Below are 12,194 nucleotides of genomic sequence, written 5' to 3' on the forward strand. Positions count from 1 at the left end.
CCAACTCTGCTTTACAAAAACTGTCATAAAACAACCATAAATGATGTGCATATAAAGCACAAAACAGCTGCTCCAAAATTAAAACAGTATTTTTTTAGCCTTAGCACAGTAATGTAAAGTAAGCTGTGCATATTCCAGGTGCACATTCTGCTGTTGAAAATGCTTATAAAAATAAATGTGGAAAAACAAATTCACAGCATTTTTCTCAACAGTCAAAGTTCATTAAAATCTATACGCTCTTGTTTCGGTGCAGATGCTTCCATCACATCCACCAATGTAGCGTTAGCTTAGCGCTTCACCGATGCATCGTTTGGAGACAAATGAGTAAAATAATACACGTATTTCTACTCTGAGAAGCTCGTCCTGCTCTCGCATTGACTCGCTATGATTGGTGCACGTGATGTAAACAGAAACATGCTGACAATGCTTCTTCTTCTTCTTCTTCTGTTTTACCGTGGTTGGCACGGCGTCCCGCAAAAATATGTAGAGCCACTGTAAACAGGAAGTACACCGCAGCTAGCAAAGTAACGGACAAACGCAGCATAATGTAACAGTAACGGCGTTATTTCTTTAAAAAAATATTGCGTTACAGTACAAGTTACTGTAAAAAGTAACGCACTGCTCGTAACCATATTTGTACAGCTTCATAGGCCAGTTAGCTCAGCTGGTCAGAGCGTGGTGCTAATAACGCCAAGGTCATGGGTTCAAGCCCCATACTGGCCAGATCTTAGCAGTTTGTAAATGAAAATGTTATTATGTATTATGTTATTGTTAACCATCTAACCATTAGAAACACAGCTTATTGGGTCTTATTTCATCTGATCAACCAAATTCAAGGATTCACAGCCAGCAGAGACACTCTATGAGGTGTGTGTATTGTTCTTTAACATAAAGTTCTATATTTGGTCCTGTTTACTTTCTCACATGATTAAAAACCACATCATGCTTCACTTGAGTTGAACCTAGACCCACATTTTATAGAGGACCAGAGTCACTTGTTTGCTCCATACCAGAGTTTTAGTGAGCTTTCACATATCACAAACAGACCAGAACTATCAGAGGAAATGAAGCATGGTGCTGATCACAGAGGAATGTGTGAATGTTCAGCACAAGCAGCAGACACTAACTTATTCAGAGAATACATTCTAGAGAAGTTCATGTCTCCTTTGAGAACTGGAGGTAAGGAACCACTGATATACACTTTTTTCTGCAAAATACTCACAATTTCCAACAAGAATAAACAGAATTCTTCTTCAACACCTCAGACTGCTCCTTCCTGATATCATTTATTCTAAAATCAATCACAACATTCTTCACGTGTGGAAACTCTTCCTTCCAGGTCTGATACCATGTCATCAGGTAAACAAAGAACCTTTTACATTTTTGTTGATAATCATCTGAACATTTTTCACAGATTCATCTCCAATGATCAGCGTATGAGGATCCCTCTTTTTCTGATGTAGCTTCTGTTTTCCTGAAGCTCTCTCAGTCTTCACCATGCTGTTAGCTTGTGTTGTTCTCATTAGAACAGAACTCTTATTCATTCCCATTCACCAGTGAGGAAAATCTATTGTCCACCTTTACATGGATCTGGGCTTGTGGTTCAGTGTGTCTTCTTCCTTTCACCAACCTCCATTTCTGTGTCTGAACCCTGTGGAGTTGACGGACGTGTTGCCGCATCCTGATCACATGACCAATTTAAGGCAGCAGAATGACTAGATGCATCCTCACAGTGTCCATTTAAACTGTTAAAACTATAAACTAGTTTTTAAATGATCTTGATAGAACAAGTAGAACAATAGTTATGATAGATTAAAAACGCTGCACTTTTCCTGGTCATTTTTGTTGCGTTCAGTGTGTAAACGAAGAGTAAAAACGGGACGTTCTACCTTCTCTCACAAAGCAAAAGTGTTTGAAAGCAAAAAATACACCTCTTCCCTATTGGTGAAAAACACACAACATCAACCAATCAAAATGTGATGACAACTCATGACGTGTGGTTGCTGAGGAAGCAGTAAAGTGTGTGTGACGCGCTGCAGCGCTTCAGACAGAGCAAACAGAAACGATGAGGGATATGATGAGTGTCTTAGGAGGACGACTAAGTCGGTGAACCATCTTGTTTATAGAGGAAAATAAATGTTCTACTCTTATAAACAGCGCTACATAGAGGAGAGGACATGGAACATGTAACAGACTGATCTCAGCTGCTCAGGCAGCAGAGGCTCCGCCCCCTGAGCTGAGCCCTGCAGACAGAGGAGGCTGTGACTCTGAGGAAGGAGAACAGCAGGAGTCCAGATAAAGACACTGTCCTCCCATAGTGCAAAGGACCTGTGTCTAATGTTATGATACTGTTCATCATCACCCACTGGTTCAGAGACACAGATGATGGTCAAAAAGCCCCCAAAGGCAGACTGAAGTGCAGGCTCCGCCCCCAGGTGGACACTAGGTGATGGGACACACCAGGTATTGATGGAAAGACAATGAAGCCTATGAATGAAAACAAACTTTCTTGTAACAATGCTTATACACTGTCTTGTTGGTGTAAATCTACATGTCTAATAAACTTAAACCTACACCATCCTCCCAGTCCTGTTATTCTATACAGTACTTAACAGAAACCTAAAAGCTGCTTGGTCTAGTTAACCTCCTGAACAATGTACAACATATAATGGGATCCTGAAATTAGGACAGAGAGGAATAGAAGTGAGACATGATCATTGATGAATATTAAAATTCATAAATGACAGATTTAAGTGATATTTTCATAGACTATTTATTCACCACATCAACACAGAATATTTCCTCATACATGGCAACCTTTAAAAAGTGAGAGAAGACAAAGAAAGAAATGTGAGAAAGAATAACACTTGATGGACATATGATCACAGTACTGGTATCTAGAAAAATGTGGGAAAATAGTTGCGTCATCAACTCTATACAGTATTTACTTAGAGGAACCTCCTGAACAAACAATGAACAACATATGATGGGATCCTGAAAACAGGACACAGAGGAACATGAGATGAGATGAATAATAAAATGTATAAATTACAGATTGTGATTAAGTGATATTTTCACAGACTATGTACTCACCACATCAATAAACAGTCACCTTAGACCTCCACAGCAGTAACACAGACATGGCAACCTTTAAAAAGTGTAAGGAGACAAACAGAGAAAGGTGAGAAATAAACACCTGATGGACTTGATCAGATGATCACAGTATTGATATGTTCACTCTAGAAAAATAGCTGAATCATGTATTCTATACAGTACTTACTGAGAGGAAACAACGACAGGCTCCCAAAAATGAGTGACATCATCATATAAGAGACAGTGAGAGGTTAAGGCTGGAAGAAAACAGCTGTTTGTATAAACAATACCTCATTCTTATATTTATTCCACCAAGTGTCTTATATATTAAGACTTATTAAGATGCACTAATTCTTATTCTTTACTTGTTTTTCTCTCAAGTTAGATGCAAAACGTTTTCTCTGGACTGTACTTTGTGCAATGACAGTAAAGTTTAATCTAATGTTATCTGATACATTATAATGAGTTTTTGATCATTATATTTTACCTCATCAGGCTACAAAATAACTTTCTCAACAGTTCACTCTTCTCAGCGACCCTGTAAATAAAACAATAAACATGCCTGTGGCACACATATAGCTACTCAAAGAGTAAACAAATGTAAACAAAAAGGGGGCGGGCTCACATCACGCTATGGTAACCCACAAGGACAAAATGTGAAAAAAGTCCGAAAAAACTGTGGTGGGAAAAATTACAAAAAAAATACATCTTTTTTTTTTTTAACTCAAATTTGCAAATTACATTTTTTTAAATTTATTTTTATTTATAATTTCAATAAATCTTTTATTTTATTTTTTTTGCCCAGCATGCACAGCTAGCTAAATTATAAAATGGCCTACTTCTAACGACTGATTGTGTTAAAGTTAGCAAGCACAACAAAAATAAATGACACCCAATCTTGATTGATATCTGACCCAGGTAGACGACAGTTCATCACTTCTTAGCTGTAGTTCAGATTCCCTCCACTCTCACCTGTGGAGGCCGCGGGTCTCTCCTCCTCCTGTTTCCCCTTCCCCTCATCCACCTGACGACCACCTCCACCATCATCACCTGTGGGCTGTGGCCGCTTCAGATGCTGCTGAAGATGAAGCTCCACCATAGCCATCAGCAAACATCTGTTATTTTCACACATTTGGCAACATCTGCCTGAAGAGCTTGTAGCTTTTTATGTCAAATTTAGAAATACAAAAATACACATAACTACGTAAAACAAAAAACTAAACAATATTTACACAAAAAGTACACAAAATGATAACAGAAATGCACAAAAATATACAAAATGACTCCAAAAAACATACATTACAGAAAAATACACCAAATGACAACAAAAATATGAAAATGACTCAAAATACACAAAAGTAAATATTTATACAAAAATACACAAAATGACTCCAGAATCACACTACAAAGGCAATAATAACAATAATAATAATCATACAAAAAATGCACAAAAACACAACAGAAAGATACAAAAATACACAGAAAAAAACATACATTACAGAAAAATACACCAAACAAAAAAATATATAAAAATGAGTAAAGAAAAAAAAACAACAAACACATTTATCATGTTCATGTCCCATAGAATTAAACCAGGGAAATCGCACATGCTATTTTAATTTGCACCTGCAAATAAACCCATTTATAACACTAGAGAGTGCAGAGTATGTACAGTACACCTCTTTGTACATCCAACCTTCAAACACATACTCATTTGGACATAAATGATGACTCTACTAAAGCTCCAACTATATGAATACATACTTCCGATAGTCACTGTACTAGTTTATTTACTCATGCCAAATAAAATGTGACAAAGACAACTATATTACTCATGAAATATGTATTAACAAAATATATCAACAAAAAAAGTTAAGACATCATAGACATTGTTTGGATGATCACATTGATAGATCTAAGCCCAGCTCTGGTTTGTAACTGGAAGCTGTTCACTGATATCACTTCTAAATAATCCTCCATCTACTTTCCAATCAGCTGAATGTGTCCAAATGTTAATGATGGATGTGTCAGTGTCTAATGTGACTCTGCTTGGCTTTAGAATGACTAAGAACAGGCCACAGCTGTACATTGGATGTATAACATCACAAGTCTTTATGTGTCTGTTTGGATTCATAATATTAATAATGAAGTCACTCCAAACACTTTGTATTTTATTGAATCATCAGAGTTATGAAACATGTCAGCTAATGTGTTCTTCAGTGTGTCAATGCACCACCCTGGTGTTCTGTATATACAACTTTATATTATATTCATTTACACACTTAGACATGTGATTAACCTGGACACACCTCCACTCTGAGTCCACATACAGGGAGACTCCGCCCCCTTTTAATCAGTGCTGTTCATTGGGAATAATTCATATCCTTCTAGAACCAAAACAGGAACTCTTTCACTGTCTCAGATGTTGATACAACACTACATTTAAATAAAAAGCCTTATTAATGTAGAAACAATCTCAAACTAAAGAATTCTGCACTTGTTTGACTCATTTTATCAGAATTTGTCAGAAAGACATCATGACTGGATGTGAAAGCAGCGGTTACTCTAAAAGTCTATTTTTAAACTCCTTCAGCTTCACTAAACACTCAGTTTCCAGAGGAACCTTCACTTCCTGTTCTTAGATCCATCCAGTGGATGTTCTTCTCATGGGAACCATGTGTGTTTGATGGAGGATTATGTGCTATCCAATGAAAAGCTCTCCCTCTCTCTGACATGTTTCTCTGTTCAAAGAAATCCAGCACAGACAATAACACGTCTTTATTTAAAGGAACAAAGCTTCACTGGACATTTGATATCATTACATTTACATTGATTCAAACTTTATGTCAGAAGGAAGATTTAAGAAGAACTTTAGGATTTATCATGGTTACATAGAACATTGTAAGTTCTAAAGAAAGGCTGGACAGGCTAAAGAACAGATTAAAGAACATTTCAGAGTTAGAATAAATCTATGAGCTGTAATCACAGAGTTGATAGAAATGTAAATATGGTGATAAAATGGGAGTGTTTGGACACTTTGGGCTCCCCTTCCCCTGATATTCATTCAGCACACTGCATGATCCATTCACAGGCTTTAGGCAGGGTTTCCCTGTCAGGAACCATTTCATCACATTCACTTCAACTGTAGAAAAACATACTTTATATAAAACACATCACATCTAAAATCAAGAAAATACTATTATGTGATGTATTAGATACTCATTTAAAACTCATTACAAATATGAATCCTTTATAAACACAGAGAAAAGAAACAGATTCAAAGGTACATGATGAAGATGGTCTGTATTAACACAGCATGTATATTCATCTACAAGTTAGGATCTGATTATTACATCTATTGGAATGTTAGTCACATTCTCTACATTCTATAAAAACTACTAATGATTATTATGTACAGTATACAAACACATGATGAACATCTCAGACTGTCTTTCATATAGAATGTGTGTCCAACTCAAGGCCTGGGGGCCAAATCCGGCCCTTTAGAGCATCTAATTCAGCCTGCAGGAGAAAGTAAAAATGACAAAAAACATAAATTATTGAGTAAATTAAAAATTATTTCAGTTGTAGATATCACAACTCCTCTAAAAACACAAAATTTTGAGTAAACTCCACAATATTTGTAGAGCTCACTGTTTTCCCATGCTGATATGATGGGAGTTATTTTTAAACTCAAATTGTTGCAGGAACTCTCAATTTTTGAAAGTTATACAATTTTTCCTAAATTATTCTACAACATTTTGGAAAATTAAAGGAAAGTCACTCATAAACTAAGGCTGGTTTTCCTATAATCTGCAGCCCTTTGGACCTCAAACTGGTCCATATTTGAACCCTCAACTAAAATGTGTTTGACAGCCCTGATATAGAATCTGTCATTAGTGTATAATAATAATAATGTGAATGATTCTTCATATACATCATGTATGAATACAGAAGCTATAGAATGTATATCCTGTATAGAAAGTGAACAAAGGGAAACTTCTTCCTGCTTCCTTTCCAACTGATCATTGTATTGATCTTTTCTTTCAGACCACACCTTCAAAGATCAACAACTTCCTGAACTGTTGGTGTCCATTTTCCAGCTGACAGCAGGTTTATGTTGGAATCCTGTGCAGCCTGATCTCTGGGTTCTTCAGTCCAACACTGGAACCAGAAGGTGTCGTCACCATCCGTGTGTCGCTGGGATCTGAAGATGATTCCTGCTCCATGTCTCCATCCACACAGAGATGTGAGTGGAGAACAGATGAAGTGCTGAAGGTCTTCCCACACTCATCACATCTGAAAACATTCTTCTCATGAACTCGTTGGTGGAGATTAAGGTGAGATTTCCACTTGTAAGATTTTCCACATGTGTCACATTTATGAGGTCTTTCTGATGAGTGGCTGATTTGGTGATATTTTAACTGTTGATATGTTGTAAAAACTTTGTCACACTGGTCACAGGGACACACTTCATGTCCAGTGTGAGATCTCAGGTGTTCAGTGAGGGTTTGTTTGTGTTTATATATTTTCCCACAGTGGTCACAGTGATACAACTCTGTTCTGGAGTGAGTCTGCATGTGCAGCGTTAAAGATGATCTTTGTGTAAAAGTCTTTCCACACTGTTCACATCTGTGAGCTTTGATTCCACGGTGAATGAGGACATGTCGACTGAGGTTTCCAGATAGACTAAAAGTCTTTCCACATTCATCACATTCAAACTTTTTAACTCCAGTATGAACGACTTTGTGTCTTATTAAGTTAGAACTCTGGTTAAAAGCTTTTCCACACTGGTCACAGTTAAATGGCTTTTATCCAGAATGGATTCTTTGATGTCTAGTGAGGGCTGATTTAAAGCTAAAGGCCTTCCCACACTGGTCACATGTATGTTTAGCTTTAACTCCAGCTTGGCTCTGCTGTTGAACTCTTTGCTCTGAAGTTTTTCTCTTAGATTTGTTTCTTTGTTGTGGCTGAGCTTCATGGTCCTGAGAGCGTTGAGGTGTCACTTTGTTCTGGCTTCCAGAGTCCTGTAGAACAGTTAGAGATTAAACACAGAGAAGGAACCAAACAAACATTTGTGAATCAGTTGTTAAACCTCCAGCCCTAAACCAGCTCAATGTGGAAAAATGGATATTGGCGCGTTAGCGCCCCCTACAGAGTGAAGAGAATTTAATATGAGACAAATGTCCTATTGTAACACACTTTTCATAGGGTGTTTCACTGACAGGGTTCAAAGTTGCTGCAGATCATCTAGAGAAGTGGGACACCAAAAGAGATCCATGGATTTTTGTTAACTTTTACAGTGTTTGTAGGGCAGAGCCGTGAATCTTGGCATAATTTTTTTCCTTTTTTTTCTGAATACACATAATGGCTCCAAAAAACATACATTACAGAAAAATACACCAAACAAAATAAAATAGATTTGTGAAAAAAAAAAAAAAAACACATTTATCATGCACATGTCTCATAAAATTAAACAAGGGAAATCACACACGCTTTTTATAAATGATCTTTTTATGAATGTAGAAAGTGAGAAACTTCCTTTACTTCTTTTATCAATTAATTAATCTAAATCTAATTTTAAATCATATTTAATTTGCAGAATACCATACCAGATACTTGTTAAGCTTATTTTCTACAATGCTTGTCCAGCTTGAAAGAACATGGATGGAGCACAAGTAAGACGTGAGATCACCTCAGCTTTTAAAAGTTTATTCAGTTTTGTTGTAGGTTTTGTAGCAGGTTGAAAACCTTAAAGAAAAGGATGAAAAAGAGAGAAAGGAAGAATGAGTTCTAATCAAATGTTTTTAAAAGAATGAACCACCTGAGCTTTTCCTATTTTAAACATTTTATTTATTAAATAAATTAATTTTCTGCTATTTAATATTTAATGTTTTTAAATCAACCTACAATGTTTAACTATTTCTATTTGTAAAATTAAATCATGTGCTTTGCTGTACAAATTTTATCCATTTTAATTAAAGTCTAACTTTTTAACAATGTATTTTACCCATAAACTTATTTATTAATTTTAGTATTTATGTAAACTTATTTATCTGAAACTCTTAACCAATATTTATTATTCTTAACATATCTGTGATTTTATTCTTCATTGTTTTAACCTAAATTACACTATGAAATCACTATATATATATTATATCAATTGGATTAAATAGTACCTTAATGTATTTTGACTAAGATGTCACTAAACAAACAAACTGGTAAAGCCAAACACTTTGGCTGTAGAGTTAACTTACATTTGGGTCAAAATACATATAAACATGGAATCAGCCTGTGTACTTTAACATGACCTATATTCTAACTTAAATACGTGCTTTTAGGAGCTTAAAATAAACCATAATAATTCAATAAATCTGAAGACACTCACTAACAACATCTCTGAGCTCCTCCACTACATTATCTGAGAGTCCAAACACACAGGTGTGATAGATTTTCAGTCAAAGTAGTAGAAGGAGGAGCTTAGACCTAATACTTATGTTGGGGCTCCATCTAGTGTCTAATTGTAGAACTACATCTACACCTGACCTCAGGTGAACACAACGGAAATTCACAGAATTGGGTTTAAACACCGTCACTGTGAGGGAAAGAACATTTTTTATGCAGAAATGTCCTTCCAACTCTCTTTGTAGTCGTTTCAAACACCACCTAAACACCGTCTAACCTGGTAAAAAACTACACAAATCATCACTGACTCCTACATCAGAGACACCAGTGTCTGTTTAACTTTAACATGTCTGTGAAGCTCTGTCTGTTTCTCATAGCGCTGCTGTGCTCCGTGAAAACATGACTCAGCTTTAATCAGCTTCACTTGATCAGAGCTACAGAACATCTGGATAAAGTTGTTCTGTTGTAGACCATCAATACCAGAGATTGTAGAGTATGAAACATCATAGATTATTGATAACTTCTGATACTGTAAAATATTCTAGCCTCTAGTGGTGAAAAAACACTTCTTACACGTGATGTTTGCACATTTATTTTTGTTTAATCATTACGTTCTGGAATGATGTCATCAGGATCATTTAAATGAGGTTAATTTAAATTAAGTTGATCAAAACTTAATCAATAAACCTGATCAGATTCAGTAAATCATTGATCCCTGAGGGTAAATATAGTGACATTAATGCTGTTCTCATACATCTTTATATGACATGAATAATTAAAAAGGAGCAGTCAGAATAATCCATGTCACTACAACTTATATCTACCTTTTAATTGTATTTTACTCATTATTTTAAATTACATTTTTATTTTTGACATACATTTTTGTTCAATTATAGTTTCCTTTTTATTAGTTTTTATTTTGTTTTCTCACAGTACAACTTATATCTTCTTTTTAATTGTATCTACTTTATTTTTCATTCATTCATTCATTCATTCATTTGAGCAGCATATTACAAACTTATTTTACATAACAAAACTAAAATAATTGTGCTCAAAAGGAATTAAGGTTTTTTTTATTCATTAGTATTTTGTTTCCTTACAGGAGTTAAAAACTAATATATTCTGAAATAATTCATTAATATTTCTAAAAAAATGGAATTTTAAAAAATTGATGTGGAAAACAGAATTTGGAAAAAAAAAATGCTTTTAAATGTATGAAATCTTTTTAAAAATTGTAAATCAAATCGAAATATCTGTCAGAAAAATCGCAATTAGGTTTTTTGTGAAAATGGTGCAGCCCTAATTAAAACACAAAATGCATTGAAGCTGTGATTACACCGTTTAATTCTATCAGAGTAATGATGTTTATAACGTGGACCAAGTACAGTTGTGATGTATTAAAGGTCTGTGTTAATGGAGGGCTACATGTAACTACAGTGTCTAAGTGACACACACACATAAAACACACTTACTGCTCCATCAACTCTGTAGTGCTCACATGTATTAAATACAGACGCTCCACGAGTCCACAGACAAGTTGGTCTGTTTCTAGACAAGCGTGCACTGACTGCGTCGTTTACTCACGTCTTTATAACATCATGTTTGGTCAGATTTTTAGTGCATCACTAATTAATAATGTAATTATTACCAATAAATTATTCAAAGGTCACTCTATTAACCTGAAAACCATAAACTACCTTTATCAGGTCTGTCTCTAGTTACATTAAATTCTAGGATAGATCTGCATAATGATAATAATCATCTTACTAGCACAAGCTAAAAATCTTTTCATAAATGATCTTTTTATGATTATAGAAAATGAGATGTTTCCTTTACTTGTTTTATAAATTAATTAATATAAATCAAATGTTTAATCATATTTAATTTGCAGAATACCATACGATATACTGGGTTCAAAACATCAACACGATCATTTTTAAATGAAAAAAAGTTATATTTTTAGTTGATTATGATCATATTTTAGTGTTTTTCTATATATATATTTGGTGTAGTAGAGGTGTGTGTAGATGTGACCTAATAAAGACTGTCAGTTATTTTCATGCTACGAGAGTAATTTTTTTTAAAAAAAAGTTCTTGCTGATTAATGACAGTATTTAAGGTTATTTAATCAATAAAAACCATTAGAAAATCAGAGTGTTTTATTATTAATATCTTTGCTGTAGTGGATAGGGAGAGATATAATACAGACTGTTGGTTGTTTTCAGCCTATTACAGTAACTGTTAAAGAAGTCATTTTTAAGTTATTCTATTTTTTATGATCATTTACAAATAAAAATGATTTAAAAACCATTAAACAGTATTTTATTACCATCTCATCTGTAGTAGTTAGAGAGGGACTTAATACTGATGATCTGCTGTTTTCATGTAGTTGAATGATATTTGAATAAGTTAATGATAAATAATAATAATTATGTCAATAATGACAATTCTTCAAAACACAGAAAAATATGTTTTGTTAATATATTTGGTGTAGTAGATGGAGACCTACTACAGACTGTCAGTTGTTTAGAGCAGTAATTCTCAACTGGTGGGTCAGGGTTTCCTCCAGTGCTCTATAGACCTGGGGGCTTTTCTTGCACCCCCCTCCCCTCACTTGTGTATTCATTTTAAATGTGTTTTCTTCATGGTTCAATCATTTTTTTCATACTGTGGATGGAGCTGAACATGTTCTTTCA

At 34.8% G+C, this 12,194-nt stretch overlaps 1 non-coding gene across 1 annotated transcript; it reads left to right on the forward strand.

The window, feature by feature from the left end:
- The first annotated feature begins 649 nt into the window (after nucleotides 1–649).
- trnai-aau (transfer RNA isoleucine (anticodon AAU)) lies at nucleotides 650–723 on the forward strand. Its single transcript has one exon. It is a non-coding gene; the product is annotated as a tRNA-Ile (tRNA).
- Nucleotides 724–12,194: the final 11,471 nt, after the last annotated feature.

The sequence above is a fragment of the Gouania willdenowi genome, unplaced genomic scaffold, assembly GCF_900634775.1.
Source record: "Gouania willdenowi unplaced genomic scaffold, fGouWil2.1 scaffold_41_arrow_ctg1, whole genome shotgun sequence".
NCBI lineage: Eukaryota > Metazoa > Chordata > Actinopteri > Blenniiformes > Gobiesocidae > Gouania > Gouania willdenowi.